The sequence below is a fragment of the Phalacrocorax carbo genome, chromosome 14, assembly GCF_963921805.1.
Source record: "Phalacrocorax carbo chromosome 14, bPhaCar2.1, whole genome shotgun sequence".
Taxonomy (NCBI): domain Eukaryota; kingdom Metazoa; phylum Chordata; class Aves; order Suliformes; family Phalacrocoracidae; genus Phalacrocorax; species Phalacrocorax carbo.
In genome coordinates, this window is record NC_087526.1 from 13,120,098 (window position 1) to 13,144,821 (window position 24,724).

A 24,724-nucleotide genomic window follows, 5' to 3' on the forward strand; every position below is an offset into this window, starting at 1 on the left:
AGTCCTTCTGCACCTTGCGATCAGCTGCTGTGTTTCGCCTGCACTGTACTGCCTTGTGCCAGTGGTGAGAGCTGGCTACGAGAAAATTAGTTCCTTAGCTCATCATACTCTTTTCCTAAAGATTTTACATTCATTTATGCATATCAGTTGTATTATCGCAGTATTCCAAGAGCCACAGTATTTTGAGAGACAGCATGACCACATCTTATGACTACTCAAGTGGTACAGGGAGGTTGTGCTTTCTGTTCTGCCTACCTAAGGGGAAAAAAAAAAGTCTTAGGCTTGTCACTGTCATGTAGTTAGCTAAATTATGGCTGAGATTTTCAGAGACATGCACAAGATCCAAAACTCCTTGTGGATGGTGTTGGCGGAGGTGCGTACGTGCGCCAGTCACCTTTGAAATCCAAGGCTACGCACAGAGTACTGCCTCAGTTTAAGGAATGAGTCTCTCTTGCCCTCCACCATTTGTTACCCCAAATCTTTTAGCATTCCTCAGCTAAGATCACATCATCGCTCTCCCTGTGCCGACTCAGCGGCTCCATTAGTACTCGTTTGCTTGCTCTGAAATGCATTCCTCTGCTTTGTTTCTTTGGACCTAACATTTTTATTTTTTGCCTCTTTCCTCCCTCCACAGGGTGACAGCTATTTTATCACCTACAACAAGAAATGCTGAGCCTGTTGTGCAGGCAAAACATTTGCAAAGGGGCAGGGGGTACACAGAAAGCAGTAGGAAATTGATAAGGGCTGTAAAGTAGCTTTATAAAAATGCCGACAAGCCTGTTCAGGGCACAGAGCACCTGCACCTCTGCCCCCGGCAGCGCTTCCTTCAGATGCTCCTATTGTTTTCATTACTATTTGTGACTCGATCATTAATAAATTACTATTTTTTTTTCTGTTGGCTCCAGCCACCAAGGGAGCCAGCAGGTGCACCACTTTTACAATTAGCCCTTTGTAATGCATGGTTGGCAAGAAAAGTTGTCCACAAGCTGCAGAGTTTACCAACTGGACTTCTGCTTGATGGCCACAGCACTTGGAGCATATTAGAGGAGAATTTGCAGGAAAGCACCTTAATGCATCTGCTTAGGTAGCCAAAAATTTGACAGAGAGGCTAAATCCCAAACTTTGAGTCCTGCTTATGAAACTGGGTGATACAAGCAGAGAGAACATGCAGGGCCATGAGAGTAAGTTATGCCTTTTTAAAAGCATAATTTCTATCATGTATTATGCAATTCTGCTTTGGCTGCCCTGCATTACATGTTTTAGATTAACTAGAAGCCTAACTGAGATGAGACTAAAAGAGGGATAAAACTGGGCTGATTTTGGTTTGAGAAGCGGCAGTACAGCAAGCAGAATCAGAAAGTTGCTTATCTCCATCTTTCAGTCAGTTCAGGTCTGCTCAGAGGCAGGGTTTTGACTTTCCACAGCAGTGACATTCTCTGCATTTGTACCAGTAAAATTATGGATATATTGAATTTCCTTTCTAATATGATAAGACTTTCTTAAATACCATCATAACTGCATTATCCTACAGAGGGATGCAGTGTTTGAACAGCAGGTAAGGGACACAGGCTGTTGGTTGGATTTGGGTGGGTCAGGGGCTGTCAGCATCTGGAGTGGAGATGCTTTCATCTCTATTGGGTATTTTTCCCCCATAGGAATAAAATAAAATAAAATAAAACCACAAAAGAATACGTAGAGCGGGAAGCATAAATGATGTAGTAATGCCTAAGCAAGGTGTACAAAATGTGAAAAATTGAAGGAAGAGTAATTTACCACAGATTTCAAATCTGGCATAGAGTCAGTAAAGCAGGGAATTTGCGTACCTGTCTGTCTCTGTGACAGTTTTCCTTCAGCCCTTATGAACCTGGGTGTTGCACACAGTTCTGGTGAAAAAGGATGTTGGCACCTCTGTTAGAGAAACCCAGCTGAAACACACCGGTTCTAGAAGAAAAGAAAATTTAAAAAATTAAAGATGACATGTCATATTGAAAACCACCCAAATCGGAGCTCGCCTGGACCTGGCTTCATTGACTCTGCTGTCCTGACTGACAGCAGCTACTACAGGGTGCTCTGGAGGCGGAGGAACGTGGCCTGCAGCAGGCAAATCTAGTATAGTCTGCCCCTTCCACTGCTACAGATCAGGCTCAGATCTAGAGGCTGATTCAAGCTTTGATTCACGAGATTTAAAATCCTTTCCAAAGTTTCTTTCCATGAAAGGCAAAACTTAACATTACGTTAATCCCTTCCAAACAAACATCCAAGTTCCTTCTGTTTTGCTAATTTGAACTGGACAAGAAAACAACCTTCAGACAAATTTAAAAAAGCAAACCTGTTTTTTTTCCCCATTTTACGTGATGGCAAAACTAGAAACCTTTCAGAAGAATGTCTCGAGGGATCTGCAAGTCACCATGGATTAATCTCAGCAGCTACCTGAGACAAAAAAAAAAAGACCTCTCTGCAAAGTGATTTGAAGCATAAGTCCAAATCTCTGGTGAGGATCCTAACCACTACATGATCGGATCATTCATTGCTACCCAACAAGCATTTGCTTCTAAAGAGAGCAGAATAACTAACAGGAGAGACTGCAGAGTCGTGTCAACAACTTTTGTAGCAAGTTTAATGGATGGAGACAACATCAGAACACTTTGGGAGAGGAATCCCATCTGTGCTTAATCAGCAAACCCATGTTGCTCAGTTCACTTTTGGTGCAGCCTCTGGAACCTTCCTGAGAAAGAGCACACTGAGGTGAAAAATAAGCAAAACTTCACAAGAGCAGGAGACTTCCAAGAAAGAGAATTTAAGGCAAGGCCCGTTAGGAAAGCGTTTTAATAGGAAATGCAATGAACACTTGACTCGGACCCACAGAATGAGGAATTTCTAACGCAGGGTCAAACGGATGCTTTCCGCACAGCTGAGACACACACACTCTGACAGCACTACATGGATCACGGTGTCGCAGAGGTACACTAAAAATAACCCAGATGAAGGACAAGGTTAACTTCATTTAACGAAATAGCCAAAACCACAACAGAAACAATGAGAAACAGGAGTAAATTGAAATCAGTCAACCCTCAGGTAACATTTAACCCCTAACAGGCTCGAGTTGTCTGTCGGGGTATTATCACTACACATTTATACACAGGAACGATGGTCCAAAGTGCACACACTCACAAAAGGAGCTCTCTCCCTTTCCTGGGTACCCACAAGGTGTAATCACTTGTCGGGGGGGGGGGGGGGGGGAGCGAGGGCTCCCTTAGGGATCTACCCAGAAGGACTCACCCAAAAGAAGGCGGGGGCACCCAGTCGGGGCCGCTCGCTCCGGCGCTGCCCCAGCCCGGGGGGAGGCGGCCGGACGCAGCCCCGCGGCTCCAGGCGGGTCTCCGTCGGCACCCGGGGCCGGATCGGAGCTGTGCCAGAAGCGTTGTGAGCCCTGGTGCCCCACTGCTGCTGCGGACCCTCTCCGGGGGCCGGGGGGTGCTGCCTCTCCCCTCCCAGGGCGGGGTACATGCCTGTGCCTGGGGGCATGGCAGCACGCAAAGGGCAAGAAAATGAGGCTCTAAAAGCCAGAGATCCCGGGGGCTGTGGGGGTGTGGGTACCTGGCACGCGTGCTCATGTCCTGCCTGTGATATTATCCCGATTCTCCTGTTCCCTGGAAGTTGCTGGAGTGTGTCCAGAGCAGGGCAGCGGGGCTGGGGCAGGGTCTGGAGCACAAGTGTGCTGGGGGGCGGCTGGGGGAGCTGGGGGGGTTTAGCCTGGAGAAGAGGGGGCTGAGGGGAGCCCTTCTCGCTCTCTGCAGCTGCCTGAGAGGGGCTGGAGTGAGGGGGGGGCTGGTCTCTGCTCCCAGGTAACAAGTGATGGGACGAGAGGGAACGGCCTCAAGCTGCGTCAGGGGAGGTTTAGGTTGGAGATGAGGGGAGATGTCTTCCCTGCCAGAGGGGTCAGGCCCTGGCACAGGCTGCCCAGAGAGGGGGGGGAGTCACTGTCCTTGGAGGTATTTAAAAGACGTGTAGACGTGGCACTTCAGGGCATGGTTTAGGAGGCCTGGGGGTGTTGGGTTGATGGTTGGACTTGATGATCCTAGAGGTCTTTTCCAGCCTTAATGATTCTATGATTCTATAACTCCAGGACAAATCACTAATGAAAGACATATCTTCTTCCTGCAGATTTTGTTCTGGGGTCCATAGCACCAAGCTGGCAGGCCACCACCTGTACTGTGTCTTTCCTGCACACAGCTAGGCTCCCTCCACCAAAAAGATAACAGCCTGAAATGGTTTGCAAAATCCTTTACCTTAATACATTACTTATTTATAATAACATAGGACCTCATTCAAAATAAAACATGAAAGCTCAAAGCAAACTCTCCTGGCCAGATTTTTGTTCTACATGCTCTAAAAGAAAAAAAAATACTCCAAAAGCACTTTTTGAAAGCAGGGAGAGGAAAATCACAGAGTAGATAGATATGATTAAATAGGTTACATAAATAAGGGGCACAACTGTAAAAAAAAATTAACTGGAAACTTTGAAACTGAAGTGTAAGAGAATAGTAGGATGAAAAGATGGAGTACAGTTAACATCAGAGCACAGTTTAATCTCAGCTTCAAAATCAGTTCTTAATTTAGCCAAAATAGGTCATGTAGCCCTGATTGTGCGATATTTGATATCTACATGGGTTTGTTGAAGAACGCAATTCAAAAGACTAAGAAGAAAATACATTTCCCTGTTGCACTTCAGATACACTGTTTTCCCCATGTAGAAAACACTGATGTTTTCCTTTCTTTCCTCTTCACTTTCAGAATTAACAAGGCTTCCTTTGTGTGTTTGCTTTGCCTTGCTGTGAGCATTAGCCTAACCCCAGAAATGCCTGGTTTGTTAAAGGTGACGCACCAGATGCAAGGGGTGCGTCTCCTCTCTCTACCCCCTGCCCCAGCACAGCAGCGCGGAGCTCACTAGTGGCAGCAACTATAATATGTCTTGTTGAGGCCACATATTGTTAAGCCATTAGATTTTCTCCTGCAGCCAACACACAGAGCCCCTTAGCTCCTTCCTTTTACTTGACCTGAACTATAGGTTCTGCTAGCAGTAAACTCAATCACTGTCCTTTCCAAGTCTGCTATTAAACCTTGGCTCTAACCAGCCAAGAAATTAATCTCTGGTGCCCGACCTCTCTCAGCCCCAGCATGCTCTATAGCAGCTATACACAACCTTTGATCTCCATCTGCATGGCTTCATCCATAAACAGAAGTACCTTGTGGAGTCCAGTGAACCCACCCGGTCACTCACTAACATCACCTGGTAAAAAAAAAAAAACCAAGCATGAAGCCTTTCAGCTTGGAATTTTCATGTTCTGCTGCCAAATAATACTCTCAGATTTAAAAAAGCCAAATTAATCCAGAACCTCATGTCTCCCATCTGCATTTTCTAGGATCCACATATATATGCACATTGTAATGGGTGAAAAACATTGTCTTCCTCAGTTGCCAGATCCTGTTATTGAGTGAGACAACGCCACACATCCCTCTTCTCTGCATATCTGGAATGCATGTCACTCAGGCAGTATTGCCTGTTCCTGGAGAGGGACTAAATCATTACACGTTTGTTAATCCATCATTCATCCTGACAGTCGCTGGTGCATGTTGACAGCTATGGGCAGAGGACAGCCACCAAACCCAGGCAAGCTTTACATTCAAATTCTATCTAAAGCACCAGCAATTCAGGCAGGTTAGGTCTGTCTCCAGTAATTTTATTTTACTGATAGTTATAAGGATTGCTGCAATATAAATGGCACTCTAGAGTGCCAAGAAGGGAATGAGACCTCACTGCACCAAGCACAGTACCAACCAGATCAGAAGAGCATCCATCGTGAAAGAGATGCCTGTATAAATAAGTGGGGCACAAAGGAAGTATTTTTCCCAATTTTACAGGTGAGGAATCAAGGCTGAAAACAATAAATCCATTTTCTAGAGGGCATGCAGGATATTTAGAGGACAAATAAGAACTGAGCCTCAAATCTTAATCTACTGCCCAATCCCTTTTCTGTCTGGGCAGCCAACGAAGTTCAAGAGAAACCGACCTCTCTGCCCTGCCGTATGGGAGAGCAAAACTGGCTACGTCCCTCTGAAAAACCCTACATTCACGTGGGCAGAAATTCACCTGTGATGTGCACTGGACTTGAACACAAATGCAGGCTGGTTTAGCATAGCTAATCCGTCACGTTGGGATTGAAACAAGCTAATATTTTTTTCTAAATGCAAACAATAGAAGATCTCCTCTGTTTTATAATGCTGACTTTTCTTCTCCATATAAGCTGTTCAGCAGTCACCAATTGGCTACTTTGCAATTTTAATAATAATCAGTTTATCTTTTATAATTTTTCAGAAATTCTCTAGAGACGTTTCCCCTCTCACTAGGCGTGAACACACAAACACTTGACTTGGCATTTGCCATGAATAAGGAGACAAAAGCCCCCACTATGGGGGGGAAGAAAAAGTGTCGGGAACCCTGTAAAACACATCTCCTTGGAGAGTCCCAACCCCATCTGCTTCTCTCCCCCCCAGATTTTCTGTCGCCTCAGTTGTGCTGGAGGCTGAATCAACTGCATATATGGTTGTGCTCTGACCCAGAGGGTGCAGGGGTACAGCAGCAGAAACAATAACCAAATCTTCCTTTTTTTCAAGTCCAATATCAGTTGTGCATACAAGGCGAAACTAACAATCCTCCTTCTCTCTTTATACTGAAATATACCAGACGGCGAACTCACTGCCTTCTCTCAGCACGCCGTCACTGCCCAGCAGAGGCTCTCGCAGTGGGGCTGCAGGGCTCCAGCGAAGACTCCACTGCAGAAAGGGGCTCCCAACCCCAAGGGCAGTTGCAGGCCCAGAAGGGAAAACACATACGAGATCATCAGCAATGCTATTTGGGCAGTGCTGCTATCGAGCCTTCTGAAGAGCAGCCCTCAGTCAGTTCGTTTTAGAGGTCTTTGTTCAACCGGTCTCCCTTCTTGCAGATGCCAGCCAGAAGCACGAGGACGCATGGTCCTTTCCATCATAGAACTGCTGTCCACAACTATTCCTGCTCAATAAGCTTTGTCACAGACTTGAGACTATTTTTGGAAGCTTTAAAAATATCTAAGGGGCACCTTTGTTTTTTACTCAGACACAGCATCTTTTTATGTTTAATAGAGAGATTTAAAAAAAATTATTTCTGCTTAGCATCAACATGCCTTTCTGTTAAAAATAAACCAGCTGAGCTAGCGAGAAGACTCGGGCAGGAGGAAATTCTATTTATAGAATCTTTTACAACAGTTATCACAAGATGATAAGGATCACTATGAACCACAGACTCCACTGAGGGGTAGCGTGGCGATGAACCAGTCGCAGAAGGCGGCAACACAGCAGCACAGAAGGGACAAACAGCTTCTAGGGTCATGCATGGATGGGGACACCAACAGGTCTCCTGTGATATGGGGAAGGACACCCTGAAGGAACATGCTCAGGAGCACTGCATGCTCTTCAAAGATCTCAAGCCTAAGATCTGCAAGGGGCAGTGTAAATACCCGCTGTCCCAAGCCACACTGCCTCTCTTCTGCATTTTAGCCAACAACCAAACAGAAGAGTATCCGCGTTATTTTGCTTGCTGGCGTGGCTGGGATGGGGTAGAATAGTTAAGGAGTAGGAGAGGAACCTCTGGAGTGCTGTGCAAATACGTCATCCTCTCTATCAGACCGAGCTTTCTTCAACGTTCTGCACCCAAGAATAAAGAATAAACAGCATTTCTAAGTTATTAACAGTGAAACTGATGGCAAAAAAGGGGGAAAAAAGACACATTTTCCTCTCCGTTATAGGATCACCAAAAATTACAGCCTCAGTGCCATGAACAATAGGAAGGTAGGAGCAGATATGATTTGAAACAATCAAGCAAATAAGTCAAGATAATAATAGATGTGAAATAACAACAGGGATAGAGGAGAAGCGAGTCAGACCAACAGGCTTCTCTTCCAAGCCCTGCAACCAGCTTCCTATGTGACCTTGCACGAGTCACTTTATCTGTGTTTGTGCTGCAAATTTCTCATCTGCAAACCTATATTTACCTTGCTTGGAAAATGCCTGGGTTTATAGATATAAAACACTGAACATGAGCCAAGTATTGCTGCCACCTTACTACCCCTGTCTCAGTGTAAACATTCCTCTAAAAGAATAATCAAATATCTCTGACAGTCAACGATCAGAAACTCTTCTGGAAGAGACTGGGTCAATTCCTGACTACATAGCGATCCTCTTGACTTTAGTGAAGGAGGATTTTTATCTTTTGTATCCAAAAACAAAGCATCTTAGTGTCTTCCTGCAGTTAAAACAATGTATTTTGATCTTTCTGAGGAACATACTAGATGTGATGTACTAAACTAATGATTTCTGAAGTTTCACCTTAATTCTCAAGCATCTGCACGTTCCCAGAGGACCTCCCATTACAGACAAGGATGTTACAAAAAGCAGATGGTTTAAGGCATGCCATCCTTTGACAGTCAGATAACATACATGCAAGTCTTTTCCTTGTCAAAAAATTCCCTGACAATGAGACAAGTTTACAGGTGCTTATTTGGAAGTAAAGTTGATTTTAAAGTAAAGCTGTTCTACATTTTTGTTTCCATACTGTGCACTAGGAAGAGACATGAAAAAGAGAAGCAAAGAGGAAAGGAGAGTTAACCAGAGACAAGCATCCTGTGTAGATTGTCACAGGAATTACTTTCTCATTTCTGGATTCTTTACAAAGCTGCTTTTCGTTGGGCTCTATCACTTGGCAGTTCCCCACTGAAGATAGTCAAGGGTGTCTTCTGATGGTCTAAGTGTTTCTCCTCAGGTTTTTGATGACACCTATGTAAGCCCAAGGAAACTACAGAATCATCCCTTCAAACGAGCTATCAAAACATCCTACCGATAACAACAGAAAATATGTGCATGTGAGGTTGGATTAAAAGCCCATCTCCTTGGTGGGGAAGACAGCGCTTTGTCAGTGTGCACTTTACGCTGCTTAGAGTAATTTTCAGTGTCACAAGTGACCAAAAACAAAAAAAAAATCACCTTGCCTCACACTTCAAAACACTGAGCAACCTCTCATGCCCTGAGAGGTCACAGCTCCCAGGCAGGCAGAAGCAACCTCTTTGCACCGCTGCCCGCCAGCACTGCCGGCTCAGGAGCTTTCTGCACACCGCACTACCACTCTCTACAGAGTTCTCAAAATTGTCCTCCTATATTTCTCTGAAAAATGACCATTCCTTTAAAATATGGCACCTCCTCTCATGGTACACTGCTATGTGACTCAATGGCACCAGAGCCACAGCTCATATTTCCACAGGGTGCCAGCATCTCAGCACCAATGTGCTCCTGGCGCTGGGCTATCATTTGCACTGTAATTAAATTGAATCCACTCCTTGGCTTGGCTTTACCCCTGAACAATACCAGCGTTTGAGTAATACATTCTCAGGGCACTAATACATCACCCGGGCGAACCCTGTCCATGATGTATTGGCGCAATACATCAGAGTGCACTCCCGCTATAAGGATCTATGGGCATCATACATCATCAAGGTGAGGCTGAGTGGTGATGTATGGCTCAGAAGATGGTACCTTGCAGCAGTGGACTAGGCCAGGACCAAGAGGATAAAGGTTGGCATCACTGTTATCTGATTTTCCGGTGTTATGATGCTGGCACTGAATCAGCCTTCCTGGACCAGCGTCTAACTTTAGCCCCTTATTTATTTATCCCAAGGCATTGTATCACTGAAAGCGCTTCTCCTCGGATGCATCATTCTCACAAAGGTCCCAGGGGACGGCTGGTATACAATTAGCGGGAGTATATTCTCAGCTTGATGTGAAGGGTTTTAGCCCATTAACACTAATGGCAGCTGCAGCGCCGAAGCTCTGTATATCACAGGAGACACGTACCCATGCACATGCTAAGCTTTGCACAGATCTCACCTGCCCAAGAGGCACCTGCAGATTTGGGGGAATAAAACATCTGCAATGTTCGGAATATCCTTTGAAGGAAACAGTAACTTCAGTGTTTTCAAATATTCACCCTCTCAAAAAAAAATCAGAACAATCAAAACATAAAGCTGTCCATGTGGGGAGGCACGTTCCCTGATGAACGTGGCAGCCTAGAAGCATGGATTGTGACAGTCATGAAGAAAAGCCACCTATCCCCTTTGCCAGCCCATAAGACATGAGCTCAGTGGGGAGCCTTACTGCAAAGTAGCAGTGCTGTAGGACCTGGGGGAATGATCAGTGCAGAGAAACAGGCTAACCTTGCTTTCTACAACTGAGGGAGAAAGGAGGCAAAGAGAAGTATTTGCTACCTGAGAGTCTTTCCCTTCACCCCTCCCTTTTGCAAATAACAAAGTAAAATTAAAGTATATAGCGATATAAGGCTCAGCAGAGAGTTTTGGGGATATTTGCTCAGGAGGAGAATGACAGAGAATATCCCTAAAAGAGCACAAAGGCCAGTTCCTAGGATGCACGCCGTGCATCATCGGATCCTACGCCTGGGGACTCTGATCCAGCATTTGGGACAGCAATGTCCTGGGGAGCAAAGGTGGCTAAAAGCAATCTCTGTGCTCCTTATGGAGTCACGTGGGGTCTCCCATAAAGCAGACTTATTACTCCCGTGAAAGAAATAACAGGTACAATAAAATACTGGCCAACACCTCTGCCCAGCCCAGCCAGCCCTGAGGGGCAGCGAGAAGCACCAGGGAGGACTCTGGGCCAAATCACAGTGCATTCTTCTACCCCTGCAGCTCCTCAGGGCAGGATCTGACCCGCAGCATCAACAACCACTGTGTCTCGAGACCATCACAAGGAGACCATCCTCCTTACGGCACTGCCAGTGCTGCTACAATTTGGGAAAGAGCCAGCCAGTCCTCCCCTGTGCACCCAACTGCCTTGGTCGGTTGCAATGTCTATGTCTTTACTAAAAGGTCAAGTCTGGCTGTCCCTAAAAACATAAGCACAGTGATTTCCCTCCAGATATAACCCCAAACCAAGCAACCAAGATGATAATTTTCTTAATTAAAAAAAAAAAATCCTAAGGCATTGACTGAACTAATTTCTCAGACGCTCAATCGAGTCTTTGAAAACAACCTGGAAATGACATTTTTATTAATTACACACCACGTACCTGGAAAATGACAGCACTGCTGAGCTGACAGTGATAAGAAAACAGAAAGCAGCATGGGCAGGTGGATACCAAGCACACTGTCATGAAAAAATATTCATCTTCATACAGGCGAGGATCACCAGAGCCCAGTGAGGAGCAGGAGCAACGCTCATGCTAACAGACCACTTTTGCAGTGGAGCCACAGCAAGCAATGGGTAAAGGTACCCTCCTGTCACAGCCGGCTGACACACAGAAGGAACTTCTAGCAGTATTTCCCTTTGAAAAGCCAACACAAGCTCAGCCTGGACAACTCATTTATCTTTGGTTGCTCTTTGAGCTGTTATCAGTGCACCGTGATTGATTACTGGGGCTGGGAGGTTTCCCCATCACGACAGACTAAGAGCAAAGTCAGAGGTCTTCCCCTTGCTGACTCCTGTGCAAGTCAATAGGAAGTAGATGTAAACTATAAGCACTAAAATAAGTAGGAAAAACGTTTAGTGTGTGCTTCCACAGCAGCAGAAGACTTTGCAAATTCATATAATGGGGAACATGAGGAACAGCAAATCCTGTTTAAAACAAGAAACTGGCTAAGGTGAGTGATGGAGTGGGAAAAACAGCCTGGTGGTTTACATGCTAATGTAGGACTTGGAAAACCTGGGTTTACTGGCCTGCAATGAAGCCATAAACTTCTACACACCACTGGTGAAACTGGAGAATTGCCCTTACCCCAAAAGTCAGGAACCGTTTACAAGAACTTTAGGAGTCGGGTTAAATCTCATTGAAACTGGAAAATGTGCTCACTTCATTGAAACTAGCTGCGAAGGGCAGGAAAACTCACCATCACCTGAAACAACAGTGTGTGTGAACCAGCTTGGAATACGAGATAGCCAGTGGATGGAGCTGGCGAGGTGCTGCCCAGGCCCAAGCCACATCGCACGTCTGCCCGCAAAAAGGAGGAACGAGAAGGAGCAGGTAGCCAGGGAGCGGCTGGCAGAGCTGGTTGCACAACTGCGAGCCTGGAGCTCGCCCTGTGCCGGCTGGAAGAGTCAGTGAAAAACAAGCAATGAATCTGTTTCTGATTGTTCAGTTCTCCTGTGTGCAAGCAAACAAGACCCTCATGTGTCCCTTAGTAACAACAATAAAAGTTGCTTTAAGAAACAAAAGCAACTTGAGAACAGTTTCTCATATTCCCTGGAATAATTTATAAACTATTTATTCTTTCTTTTTTTTTTTTTTTTTACCTTTTTTTTTTCTTTTAGAAAAGCTCAGAGCAATGCTTTACTTAAACCACATCCATCTTTACCTGAAAGCGCGACCCATCGGCAGCCTTTGGCTTGCCAAGCCCTGAAAGCGTCTGCCGAGCAGGAGCGAGGGCGCTGAAGGAGTTGGGCGCTCCCAGAAACAGCGCCGGCAGCATCCGCGCAGGCTGGGGCGTTCACGGGTGCAGCAGAGCGGTGCAGAAGCCGACACGAGCGGCCGGCTGCCCTTGGTAGCTCCGCTGGTTTTTCTTGGCAGAGATCTGTTGACTTTTGGAATAAGAGGGAATAACCTGCTTTCATTAGGAGTTGTTTGGTTTAAGAACGTGCACCTCCGCAGGTCGGAGCTGTGCAGGCGGACTGTTTTTGTGAGAGAGGGAGTGAAAACAGGGCAAAGTTTCAGAAAGAAAGTTTATTTTAAAGTGTTTCCTACCATCTGGTCGGATTATACTTTTAAAAGTTCAATTATCTTCTGATAAACTTACCAGCCAAATTAGGAAACTAAACACAATTATTAAAGCATAAGAGAACGATTTCAGATTTGCTTCAAGTGCCAATCCAAATTTAACAAGCCCGCAGATCCTGATGAATAATTCCAGAAAGATCCTTCAGTTTCATTTCAAACTAGAACAGATGAGTGCCTGGGATATGATTTACATTTATTCTCATGTTTTTAATCAAAACTTACACAGTCCTTTTAGCTGGCCAAAACCAGAACTAGGATTTTATAAAAATGTATTCAATTCCTCCACGGAATTGGGGGATTTGAGCAGCTCTGTGCTGAGCTATTGAAGTGCTGCACAAACCCTACCTCCAGTGTGCAGCACAAAGTCTGGAAACCCGGGAAAAAATTCCATGTACCCCAGCATTTTGCAGAGCAATCTTTTATCCAGATGCTCTCCCAGCAGGTAGATTAATCTCCTCAAGAACTTTTTTATGAAAAAAAAAAAAATTAAAAAGAAAACTTCCCCTAAACTCTTGGCCAAGAGTTCAGAGTCCTGTGAATTTACAGAGCAACCTGCAGCGTTAGCATTCCCGCCATGGATCTGCACCCAACGCCTGTTAGATATCATATGGCGATACTCCTAAACGACCACCGGTGGAATTGATTTCCAGCAGCAACAACATATTCATCAGAAGGGACTCAAAGCTAAAATTATTGAATGAAAACATCAGGATGCAACACCGCCACTGGTGAAACTTTATGTCAGAAATGTTTTACCTTATAGTTTATTACTTTTCACCTGTTCCTCTGTACAACGGGGGCTCCTGGACAGCACACGTCGGTGGCGTTAATTATGAGCAGAGCAGTTGCTGACCACCAGTCAGGAGACATTAATATCTTACACAGGACTCGCTTCACAAGCTCGGTTTATGGATTATTAATGCCATTACGTTTAAAGGGCAAAGCCCAGAAGGCGTGAGGATAGCACCGTTGGCTTTGATAGCTATAATGGGGCACACCCGAAACAGCAGAGTGGGCCACACAGTTTTAAGCCACCTGCATTTATAAATTCTTGAGTCCCCTGTTCCAAGGAAAGAAAAAAACCTTTAAACCTGACAACTCCTCCTGAGCAAGTTACAGAGAAAAAAAAGTATTTAGAGGAGAATGTAAACTCCATTTCCTGATGGAAAAACATGCTCCTCTTGCAGTGATTGTTGTTGTATTTTTGTATGGGGACTAAGAAAGGTTTGATTTTGCAGTTTAGCATGTCGAGGCCTCTCAGTGCTCGCTGTCGGAGGGTGCCGATTACCCAGCTTCATTCATCAAAGTGTCACTTTTCTGACAGCCATTAATAAATATACTGCCAGAGCCCCTCACACCTGGCAGCCATGGCACACTGCAACACGCCGCTAACCTAATTTGCTAATTGCTGCTTTCCCCATTAATTTTAGTCCTGTCTTGTTTGGTGTTGACATGGAGGGAAAAAGAAATAAGAGTAGGGAAAAAGCAGGCAAGAAAGAAAGTTATTTGATGATTCCTGTTTATTTGCTCATTTATTCCTCACGCTCCATCACCATTTACTTGGGGATATGAACTTCTGTTAAACTTCTATTTACTTTTGCCCTTTCTGCCAGAGGACTGTGGGCAATCCTAATTTTGGTGCTGCTGTGTGAAGGGCTAATGATCTACACTGAGTGTTTTTATCCCAACATCAGCCAAGACTTCTGTGCCCCCAGTTCTGCCAGCTAAACCTGGCCCCCCAAAGCCAGCCCTACCCAGCCAGCAGCTGCAAACCACCGAGGCTAGGGGTGCTCTGCCTCCCTAGACTCGGGTCTTGGCTTTGCCAGTGCTTCACACCTGCCAAAATCCCTGTTCTGTTAATTCAATTCCTGGCCATTCTTGAACAGAGATCACTCAGTACCATTAATCATGTGATTTTCTGATAAATACCCTTTTTAAGGTCCAAGCATAGACCAAGTCCTTTGTGACTAAGCTGGACTGAAACGCAGGTCTCCAGCCGAGGTCAATTAAAACAAGGAGTACCAGACCCATCAAACCTTCAGGCAATGATGAATTGTTGTTGCAGTGCTAGTAAAAGTCTCCCTGCAGGACTCTCACCAAGCTGTTGTGCTTGGACCCCACATTGGGGTCCATATGCTCCAAAGCTTTTCTTTGCCTGATTAGATCTAGCAATGACTTTCTTCACCCACTGCTCCAGCTGCAGTGGTAGGCTCTGCCTCCCCTTCTCAGGAAAGGGGCACTAATGCCCGGGAGCATTGAGGCTCTTTGGGCTCCAGGTAGATGCTTGGCCACAAATATCTAGCTAAGGAAGCAGAGACACCTGGGTCCTGCAAAGGTTTCCAGATCAATCATCCTTTTCTCTAATTAATGCAAGAAACGGGCACATCTACCCCAAAAGTAAGACCTGTGTTTATCCTCCTGTCCCCTCAGTCTTCCAGCTTGGGTCCTTCTTCTAAAGCCTTCTTTTAAATACCAGTTGCTAGTGCAAGATTCCCGGTCCCTCCAGGTAAACAGAGCCTCCCACTGCCAAGGCACTTAGATCCCAACCGCACAGCACTTGTGATGGGAGAAACAGTCCTCTCTTGGTCCAACCACCTTTCCTTTGAGCAGACAGCCAGGACGGCTTCCGGTGCCAGCCTCTGCTGAATGCAAAAATTACTGATTTTTCATTAAGACCTGGAAGACAAGAACGTGGATGCCAAAGGCAGCCAAATTCCACCTTTACTAGGGACTTGCATTCTGTCATCTGCACACTGAACATCCCAGTTCCAAATAATTCCAACAGTGTGGAAACATTTTAGAAGTGGTTGCAAGATACTAGGAACAAAACTTTTGCTGCTTCTGCATGGAGTTTAGTGCAAAACAAATGTTTTTCCTTAAAAGAAGCAAAGGGTGTAAATAGATTAAAATTGGATCATGTCACGAGAAGGGTCAAAGTCAGGAATAATCTAGGTTGTCTCAAAATACTGAGTATGTAGGAAAACTACTTTGAATCAGCATTCCTGTGACTGCTGCTAGGGGACGAGCTCAGGTCTGGAAGCAGGATTCAACCAAACCTGTTAATGCAGGACATTGGACATTCTTTTTCCACCTATGAAACGTGTGTGTGACCATTGAGCTGTTCTGACCGTTAAAATTGTACTGGCAGTTAGTTTTGCAATGGCACAGCATTCCTCCCGGCTGGTAGAAGTATAACCCACTGCTCTCCTTAACCCACTGGTGGGATCTTGTTGTATTTCACCTTTACCCAGGAAGAGTTGGGTTGGTTTGTGTTCACCTTGAAAGGTCCACTGCGGCGTTGGTCAGGGCCCCAGCTCCCAGGGAGCTGAATGAGACCTGCCACAGGCAGGGCCTTCAACTTCCAAGGGCCTTAGAAGTAAAATATACTATCCTGTTCCAAGTGAAGTTAAAAGGGCCCAGTAAAGCTTTAGCCAAAAGCTTCAATTGATGGTCCTTTAAAGTTAAATTTACTGCCCTTATTTAGCATTGTCCCTGTAAAAATCCCTCCTGGCACAGAAAAGCCGGTGTGCAGCTCAGCAGTGCTACGGCAAACAAAATATTTCATCCTAGGGATCTAGGTATGCATCTGTCTGCCTTTATCCAGGTCTTTGTGTCTTTTTGTTCCCTTCGGTGCTCAACAGCTCCAAACAATAAGGCAGCACAGGCTATCGCGCTCCCCGCTCCTCAAGCCCAGCATCTTCTGCTACTTGCTGAAGAGCCCATCGCAAGGAGGAAAACTACCAACATTTCCTTTACCCCGAGAGAGGGAAGGACACAGCTTTATACAACTCCACTGGCTCTTTCTCCCAGTGCAGACAGATCAAGAAAGACTAGACAGGGCAGAACATGAGTAAAATTATCAACGTGCTACCCACTAGTATGATAACTCCTATTTCTCAGAAGTCAAGGTTACCTCAGGGTTTTAACCGCTCTTCAGTATCACCCCTGCCCTTTAAAGATCCAATTCAATTTCTTGCACAAGCCTCGACATGCCCTGACCCACGGCCACCAAGTTTGTTATCCATGTTTTCTGCGTACAGGCAGGACGCTGAAGCCAGGAAGCCTTTCCCAGGGAAAGGTTTGTCAAAGCAGGTATATTTGCTGTAAAAAGTTTTGTTTGAGAGCTTTTTCTGACAAAAGAGAAAATAAAGGAAAATAAAGGAGAACATTTTGTTGAAAAATACCAGGTCAGTTGGAGAGGAAGCCCTTTCATCTTCCATCCTCTGGGTTCGTTTTATTATGCCGCAAAGCCATTTTACTGAATTAGTATCATAATCATGGCAATATAATGTGGGTATCGAACAGTGCAGCATGAGCCAGGTCCCTCAGCTGGTACAAACCAGCATGGCTCCATTAACTTCAGTGGAGCCAATTTATATCAGCTGAGGATCTGCCCTTTAGTTTTTACTACAGGAAAGCCAGACTTCAAATGGGAGAAACCTACAGTAAAAACAAATATCTTCAATCACAGCAGCAGGAATGCAAAAAAAATATTGGCGGAGTCAATTTTTATAGCAATGTTTTCTTTCTCTCCTGAGTGCTCAATTTTGAACACTCCCCTATAAAATTTTCCAAGCCTGGAGCAACTTTCCTCCTTCCTCTGGTTAAAACCCACCTCACCTGATGGAGGCAACAGGGCTCTGGAGACGATCTACTTCTTTGCCCACCTCAGGAAGCTGGCAGCATCGCCACGTTGAGATAACTCGAGCCTGCAGCCAGCCAGCGGGACAGCTGTGAAAATGGACATCAGGCCACAAACATCTGCTCTTCCTGGGAAGCATGACCCTTCTCACGAGGAGAAGGCTGATCCACCAGCCCCCTTTGGAAGGCCACCAGGTCCCCCGAATGAAAGCACACGGAAGAGTTCAGGGCCCCTCAGCAGCCTTGCCGTAAGCGGCTTTTGTTCAAAGCCCAGAGCTGTTAATTAAAGACTGGTGATTAATGATTAAACTCCACGTGGTTCCTATCTCAGGCTTAAAATGTCCTAGGGATGCTGACTTTGCTGAAGGCTTCAGTGTGAGGTTCTGGGATGTGAGCAGTTATTTATAGAGAAGGCCATCAGAGCTCTGAAAGGAAGCACTCCTTCCAGACAATTAAAAGGAAAAAAAAAAAAATTTCCAAAAAGTATAAAGGTAAAATATTCAGATTAGGTAAATGAGTTCCCTGTCTGTATAAGCTGCAGCTAGAAAGGAGTGACTATTTCTGTGTGTGTTTTCTCCAACTGGGTGCATTCAGCTCTTGGACTCAGGTTTCTATAGCAAATATTCTCCCATAGGGAGTTCAGAATTCATTGTCCATAAAGCTCGTGGATCCTCACACCATGCTGTGTGCATGAATAATGAACACAAAGGGCTTCCACATGCAGGATCTGACTAGCTGATCAGGACAGTGTTTGCTTGTTGCCAGGGGGTGCTTTTAAAGGGCTTTCCAGTTGCATTTGCTGTGCAGTTAGGTATACTTCTTACCAGTTCAGAAAAGCTATCCCACCTAGAGAAACATTTTAAGAATAACACAGAAGGACCCCTTGGTAGTACAGGGCTGGTTTAAACAGCTCCTCAGTCCCTAAAGCTGGTGCAAGGTGCTTGGCTTTCCTGAGTGCTGTAAAATTCAAGCTACTCTACAAGTTTCTTACATATCCTGAAAAAGTTTAAAACAAAGCAAGGGCTGTCCAGGCATATTGCAGAATTAGCTGTAGCCAGCTATGTAGCCAGCTGGATGCATCAATCCTTCCTGAATTACAGTCTGAAAGCTTCAGTGTAGAACCTGGACCTCCCAGCTCCAAACCCTCATACCAGACAATGCCGGAAAAGTAACGTATGCCTTCTGCCATCCGCTGCGAGCGGCGCACCTCGGGGCAGCACGCAGCCACGCTCGGACCCGGCCCAGCACTCGGCACAAGGGAAGGCAAGCCCCAAACTGAGCCTGCCTGAGAGACACAGGCTAGTAAAATTAAAACCAGTGGGATCTTTTTTTTTTCAGATCTGCACTACTATGGCTGAATGCTGTTTGAAGTTCTGAAACTGTTTGAAGTTTTAATTATATTAAGACATTGGAAATATAAATATTTTGCTCAGGTCCCCAGATTTGGGAATTGCTGGCCAATTACAGACCGGGCGCCTTTCCTGATTATAAACTCTCTCTCTGACTACGCTCGATTAGAAAAGGTTGATTTATGCTCTGAATCTTACAGGATAGCCTCTTCTTATAAAAATGTATATACAAATGTTTTGACAGCTCTTCATTTGCTTCAGTCCAGCATCTGATTTACTGCAGTCCACAAAATCACAGAAACAATGAGTAGAAGGGCCCTCTGGAGTTCTCAGCTGCTACCTCCTGCTCGGAGAGGAACTATTGCAGCACCAGGCCAGGCCAGCCGTGGCTGTGACTCCACAAACACGCTTTGTCCTGTGCAATATCCATGCATGCTGTTATTTCTAAATCGAAAGCAGTCATGTTGCTTAAGTATGATTTGCCCTTCATAAACTCATGCTGATTTTTCCAATTGTCATCTTGTCCTTTCAAGCCCCTGTTTGAAAATGGGTTGCAAGAAGACATCCTCCTTGACCTGTAGACTGACTGACTGGGCTAACTGTTGCCTGGGTCCTGCTCATTGCCTTTCTAGCAGGCTGGGGTGACATCAGCCCTTTTTACAGTCATCAGAGACCTCCCACAGATCACTGTGATGTTTCATAGGCAGCAGCCTCACAACCACATTGCCTGACTTTTTCATCACCTTTGGGTGAATTCCACCTGACCCCATAAATTCCAATACATCCAGCTTTTCTGAGGAGTCCCTAAATAGTTGTTCCTCCACTGCTGGCTGCCCCTTTCCTTCCCATGTTGATTTTGACAAGAACATCATGTACCTTTTCTTTGGTTTCACAACACTGCTGTAATACATACTCCTGCTGAAACGCTGTATTTTTGGAATTTAAGTTAAAACAAATGAACATCCCCTTAGATAAACGTTGCCAAGTCTGAGTCCCACTGCCACTGTTTTACATTTTCAGGTCTCCCCGTGGAATGAAAATTTTCTATTGTGGTTTTGGGGGGTTCCCCCTCCCTGTCCTTCAATCATACTTGTGGGATGCAAGTTAGACATGTTTATGTTGAAAACTTTGGTAGGAGTTCTCAGAGCCTAATTATTCCCTATCAAAGTATAATAAATCCTATATAGGCTATATATCCTATAGCCTATATATCCTAGGCTTCAAGAGATTGTAGATTATTATTAAACGTTTTTGACCTCGACAGTTAGCAAAAAAATTTTGGCACTTGAATTTTTTTTTTCTAGTGTAAAGGGATGATAAGTGAAGGTGGGGTCAATGAACAGACCCTATTTGTTTACAAAGGACATAAAAAGTCCCATGCTTTCTTCCGTGGCATAAGTTGTGAAGATTGTTCTACAGAACTATTCATGCCGTTGCTGTTCTGACCAACAGTCAGCCCAAAAACCTCTCTCTAGGTTTTCTTGAAATTATTTTCACAACATATTTTGCACTGCTGTCTCAGGTTTCATAGTCTTTCTATGAATGTGTTTTACAAAACACTCTAAAGCTTTAGCATATATTCCACATGTGCCTGTTTCATATGCAGACACATGTTTGGGTTTTGGCTGGTGGCTGCTATCACTTAAGCTGTGTGGTTTCAAAAATGTCTTCTTACAACTATCCTAGTAAAGGAGTGGCACTTCTACTTAGCCCATAATGTTACACGACTGGAATTCATTATATGGTTTTTTTCTGCTTTGTTTTAGCCTGTGAAAGAATGCATTTGCTACACAGTGCCCCAGGCAGTTCATCAGCAGCAGGGCTCAAACCCAGCATGACAGACATTACAGAATCATGGAATATTCAGAGATTATATTAAAGTTACAGACACTATGTGTATATCCTTATCCATCCTAGTGATAGTTCTCCTGGCTCCATGAGCAAAAGCTAAAGTGCTTCCTGCAAAAAAATGAAGCCATTAGTAAGTAATTAATCCAAGCCTTGAATGCTAAAGTGGTATGAGTTATATGTCTTTTGAAGTTTGGCCACAAAAGGAGAGGGAGAAAATCTCACATATCAATTTGACCTGACTCAAAGCTTTAACCAACAGAAGGTCTGAAAATAAAGGTCCTAGCCTGGAGGATACGGTCACTTGAGTTTAAGATCTCATAAGCACCAAACTAGGCAGAGGAACATTCCCTCTCCCTTCGCAGTCTATCAGGGCATATGCAGACCCCAGGGTTCTCCCTGTATTATGGAAAACACTAGAATGAAAATACAATTAAGTTGCATGTTTTTAAAGATAGGTTTTCCTTGAAGTACTCTTGCTTCCAACAAATAGGGCTCTACTGCCTGTAAAAATGGGACATCAGCCTTTGGTCTATGAAAGGACAGTAAATTTCAGGAGCTTAAGTAAAAAAACCTGACCTGAAACTAAGATTTTGCCTAAATAGGGTGTCAAAAGAAAGGTAAGATCACATCTTGAAGAGCAGGTTTGCAATACTTAGAGCTAGAAGACTACCTGCCATTAGTGGTGGGAAGATTCAGAGCTCTCCATAGCGCACAAAGCCAGCATGGGTTATACCACAGCTTTCAAACATAATGTGAAAAATTATAAAACTTCAATAGACATAATCCCATGGTCTGTTATTCTGAAGTAAACCCAGCAACTCTTTGGAAACCAGGAGTGGGTTACTCCTGGTTCAACTGAAAGAGAAGTTTTGCCCGATGCTCTTAATAGTTGCAGCAGAACACAAACATCTGGGTCCAGTTCCCCACTGATCTGAGCCCTTAGTTACCACAACTGTAGAATACCTATTTCACAAGAAAGTTAGAAAGCCAGCATGAAATGCCTTTTTGTGCTGACAAACACCATTACAATGAAGTATCACCTAGACCCAAGTCTAGCCAATTCCCTTTGTTTCCAATTTTCACATGCACCAGAGGCTTATCCTCACTTAAGCAAAACAAGTCAGTACGTGACAACAGAAGATAAATGTATAATGCATGAACACTAGAGGAAAAGAGTTAGAATGTGACTGCAAGTACAGTGATAGGTCCATTCCAGAGTGGGAGTGATTAGCCCTTTAATTAAACTTATCTTGCTGCTCGACCAGAGCAATGCTCAGCAACACCTGGCCTGGAACATTCCTGTCTCTGCAGGCAGCAGATGGAGCACACAGACAGGATCCACCTCCCTCCTACCAGGTCCACAGTTTACTGTGCGAGTAATTAAGGTCTGGGACAACATCTGAATTATTGTGAGCATGGCCAGGCATTTCCTCACCTGATTCACGCTCAGTAGGTAAAGCTGGTTTTTCTTTTTGCTGATTTTCCCCCTCGTCCTTCCCCCACTTTCTGCTGTCGTGATGTTACACTCCTCATCTCACTCCTGTCCAGGGCAACACGGAAATAAACTCAGGTTTTGCAGCAGCTTGCACACAAATATTTCTTAAGGACTTCAACAGGGCTTTGCTGCAACAGATTCATCCAGGTGACAGCCAGTACAGGCCTGGAAGTGTTAGCCTCCAAGGTAACTGCTTCTTTGACCCCTTTCTGGTGCCCTGACGGGGAATTAATTTAGATGTCAGGCCTTTGGGATCCTTTTCACATCCCTCCTGAAATCATTACAACATAATGACAGAACAGGGGCAGGTTAAAAGCCTAGCTGCTCCTGTAACCCTCCTCTGACAGCAGCCTGACTGGGAAAAACAAAACGCAGGAACAAGTCAAGTAGACTCAGCAATGCAAAATATATAACAATATATTCAGTATCTAGTGGTTATATTTCTTCTATGAATTAGGCTATTTGAACCTAGGCAACCTTCACACATCCTGTCATCCCATAGCAAGTAGCTCCGTAGTACAACTGTATATCATATGAAAGAGTAACTTCTTTTGTTTATATTGAAACTGTGGCCTGATAAATTATTTTGATGTTGCTTATTTTATCTTGTGAGAAACACAGTGATCAACTGTTCCCTACTTACTTTCTCCTCACAGCTCAGGCTTTTATGCACCTCTAACACAGCAGGGTTTCCTTTTCCAAGCAGAATCCAAATTTAGCATCTCTATACAGAATGACTAATTGTAACCTACATTTAATCACCTTTATTGCCCTTTGTTGCACCTTTGCTATTCTAAACACGCACTTGAGATAGGAGGACAAACACTTCACAGACTATTCTGACTGTGGGAATGCCAAAGATACGTACAGTGAGTTGATAAGTGAGACAGTTCTATGGAAATGACTCCCAGACCTCTTTCCCTGCGTAGCAGTATCTTGCTCAAAGCCCATTATTGAGCATAGAAAGTCAGGATTGATTTTCCCCATTTCCTTTCCTTTGCATGAAATTTTATCCACTTCATCACCCACTCAGTATCAAGAGATTTCCTAAATCTCTGTCCAATGTAATGCAATAGTTAATCTCAGTTCTTTCCATCTTAACCATTTCACTGGGCGATGGCAGGACGAACCACCGATGGAACAGCTTTCACAAAACAAAACTTTCACCTGGCCAAAAATGGAAGGTCACATTCTAACTTAAACCCCTCCTTAAATGATCTTAAATTAAGAGGTGTTGGCCTTGTGTTCATTGTGCTGTAGGCCATACTGAATTGTGGCACCGTGTGGATTTTAACCTTAAATCACTTGAATTCTAGGCCACGTCTTACCTTGAACCAGGTAAAACCAATCCACTTTTCTCCCCTTAAAACACACAATTTAGAAAGGCTTCCTACTTTGCTTGCTGTGAAAATTTCCATGGATTATCCATCCAGCAGTTTCGGTTTTGATAGGTGACATTCTTTATCTGAATCATTTAGTCAAGAACACAGTCAGAAGCCAAATAAAAAAGATACATCCAATACTCATGGTATAATAGTTTTGCCTATCCCATGTGTCCACAGCATCCATTGCAGTGGGGCCTAGCAAGGAGACAAGCTTAAATGGCACAAATGCAGTATCTATGATTTCTATAGAGCCATCAGCACACAGGGGATGCTTAAAATCTTGGAAAGTCAAAGTCTACTGTCCTTAAAATTTGTATTGTAAAACCAACAAAAAAATGTTCTATAGGATGGGGAAGCTGGGAAAGATAAGGCTTACACTAAGGCATTAGAGTTGGTTGAATAATAATAAAACTAGACTCATTAATATGTTCACAAATAAGCATGCCAGATTTCTGGGGTGACATTAATCATGGCTTGTAATTATTCACTTGAAAAATCAGCATGAGAAAGTGAAGCATGATGTTTCATCCATTTTAGTACACAATCTTTGTGTGAAAATTCATACCCGAATTTATTGATTGTTATTCTCTTGTTAGGAAAGGTTCTCTCACCCCATGGAGCAACACAGATGTGGAGTTCAGTAACACTAACCAAAAGAGAAAAACAATTTTCTAAGGTGAGCTGGTCCAATTCCCAGAAAAAAACGACTGACAAAAAACACCTACCAAAAAATGAGTTCATTTTAATAAATTAGAGTATTTTTTTATTAAACAGAAAAATGAGGACGAGTTTGTAACCAATTGTTTACAAGGACCATTTGACTCGGACTAAGTTATATTTTTCAGCTGTCAGAGTATTGTTGAACGTAAGCTAGAGCATAATGGCCAATGAAGTGATACGTGAGTTGGTTTTGTCTGTCCATTTGTTATAATATCCTGCTGTGTTACATCCACTTAAAAGATTTAAAAGAAGAAAATGACAGTTAAGGTAAAAGTAGAGAAAGGATCACTTGAGGGTATCACATTTATGTTTCCACAGAGGTGAGAAGAGAGACTTTATTGTATATTGCATCTAGACAAGAATTGCAGATATAAAGGAGTGGAAGGAGATAACAAAGCAAGAAGTTAAGGCAGGT

The 24,724-nt window shown here is 44.2% G+C and overlaps 1 long non-coding RNA gene across 1 annotated transcript in view; it reads right to left on the reverse strand.

Moving 5' to 3' along the window:
* Positions 1 to 24,724, reverse strand: part of LOC135315674 (uncharacterized) — a 300,200-nt gene that overhangs the window by 268,933 nt on the left and 6,543 nt on the right. Inside the window, exon 2 of the long non-coding RNA XR_010375148.1 lies at positions 1,824 to 1,941. This is a non-coding gene — a long non-coding RNA (uncharacterized LOC135315674). The remainder of the gene's footprint in view (positions 1 to 1,823; positions 1,942 to 24,724) is intronic.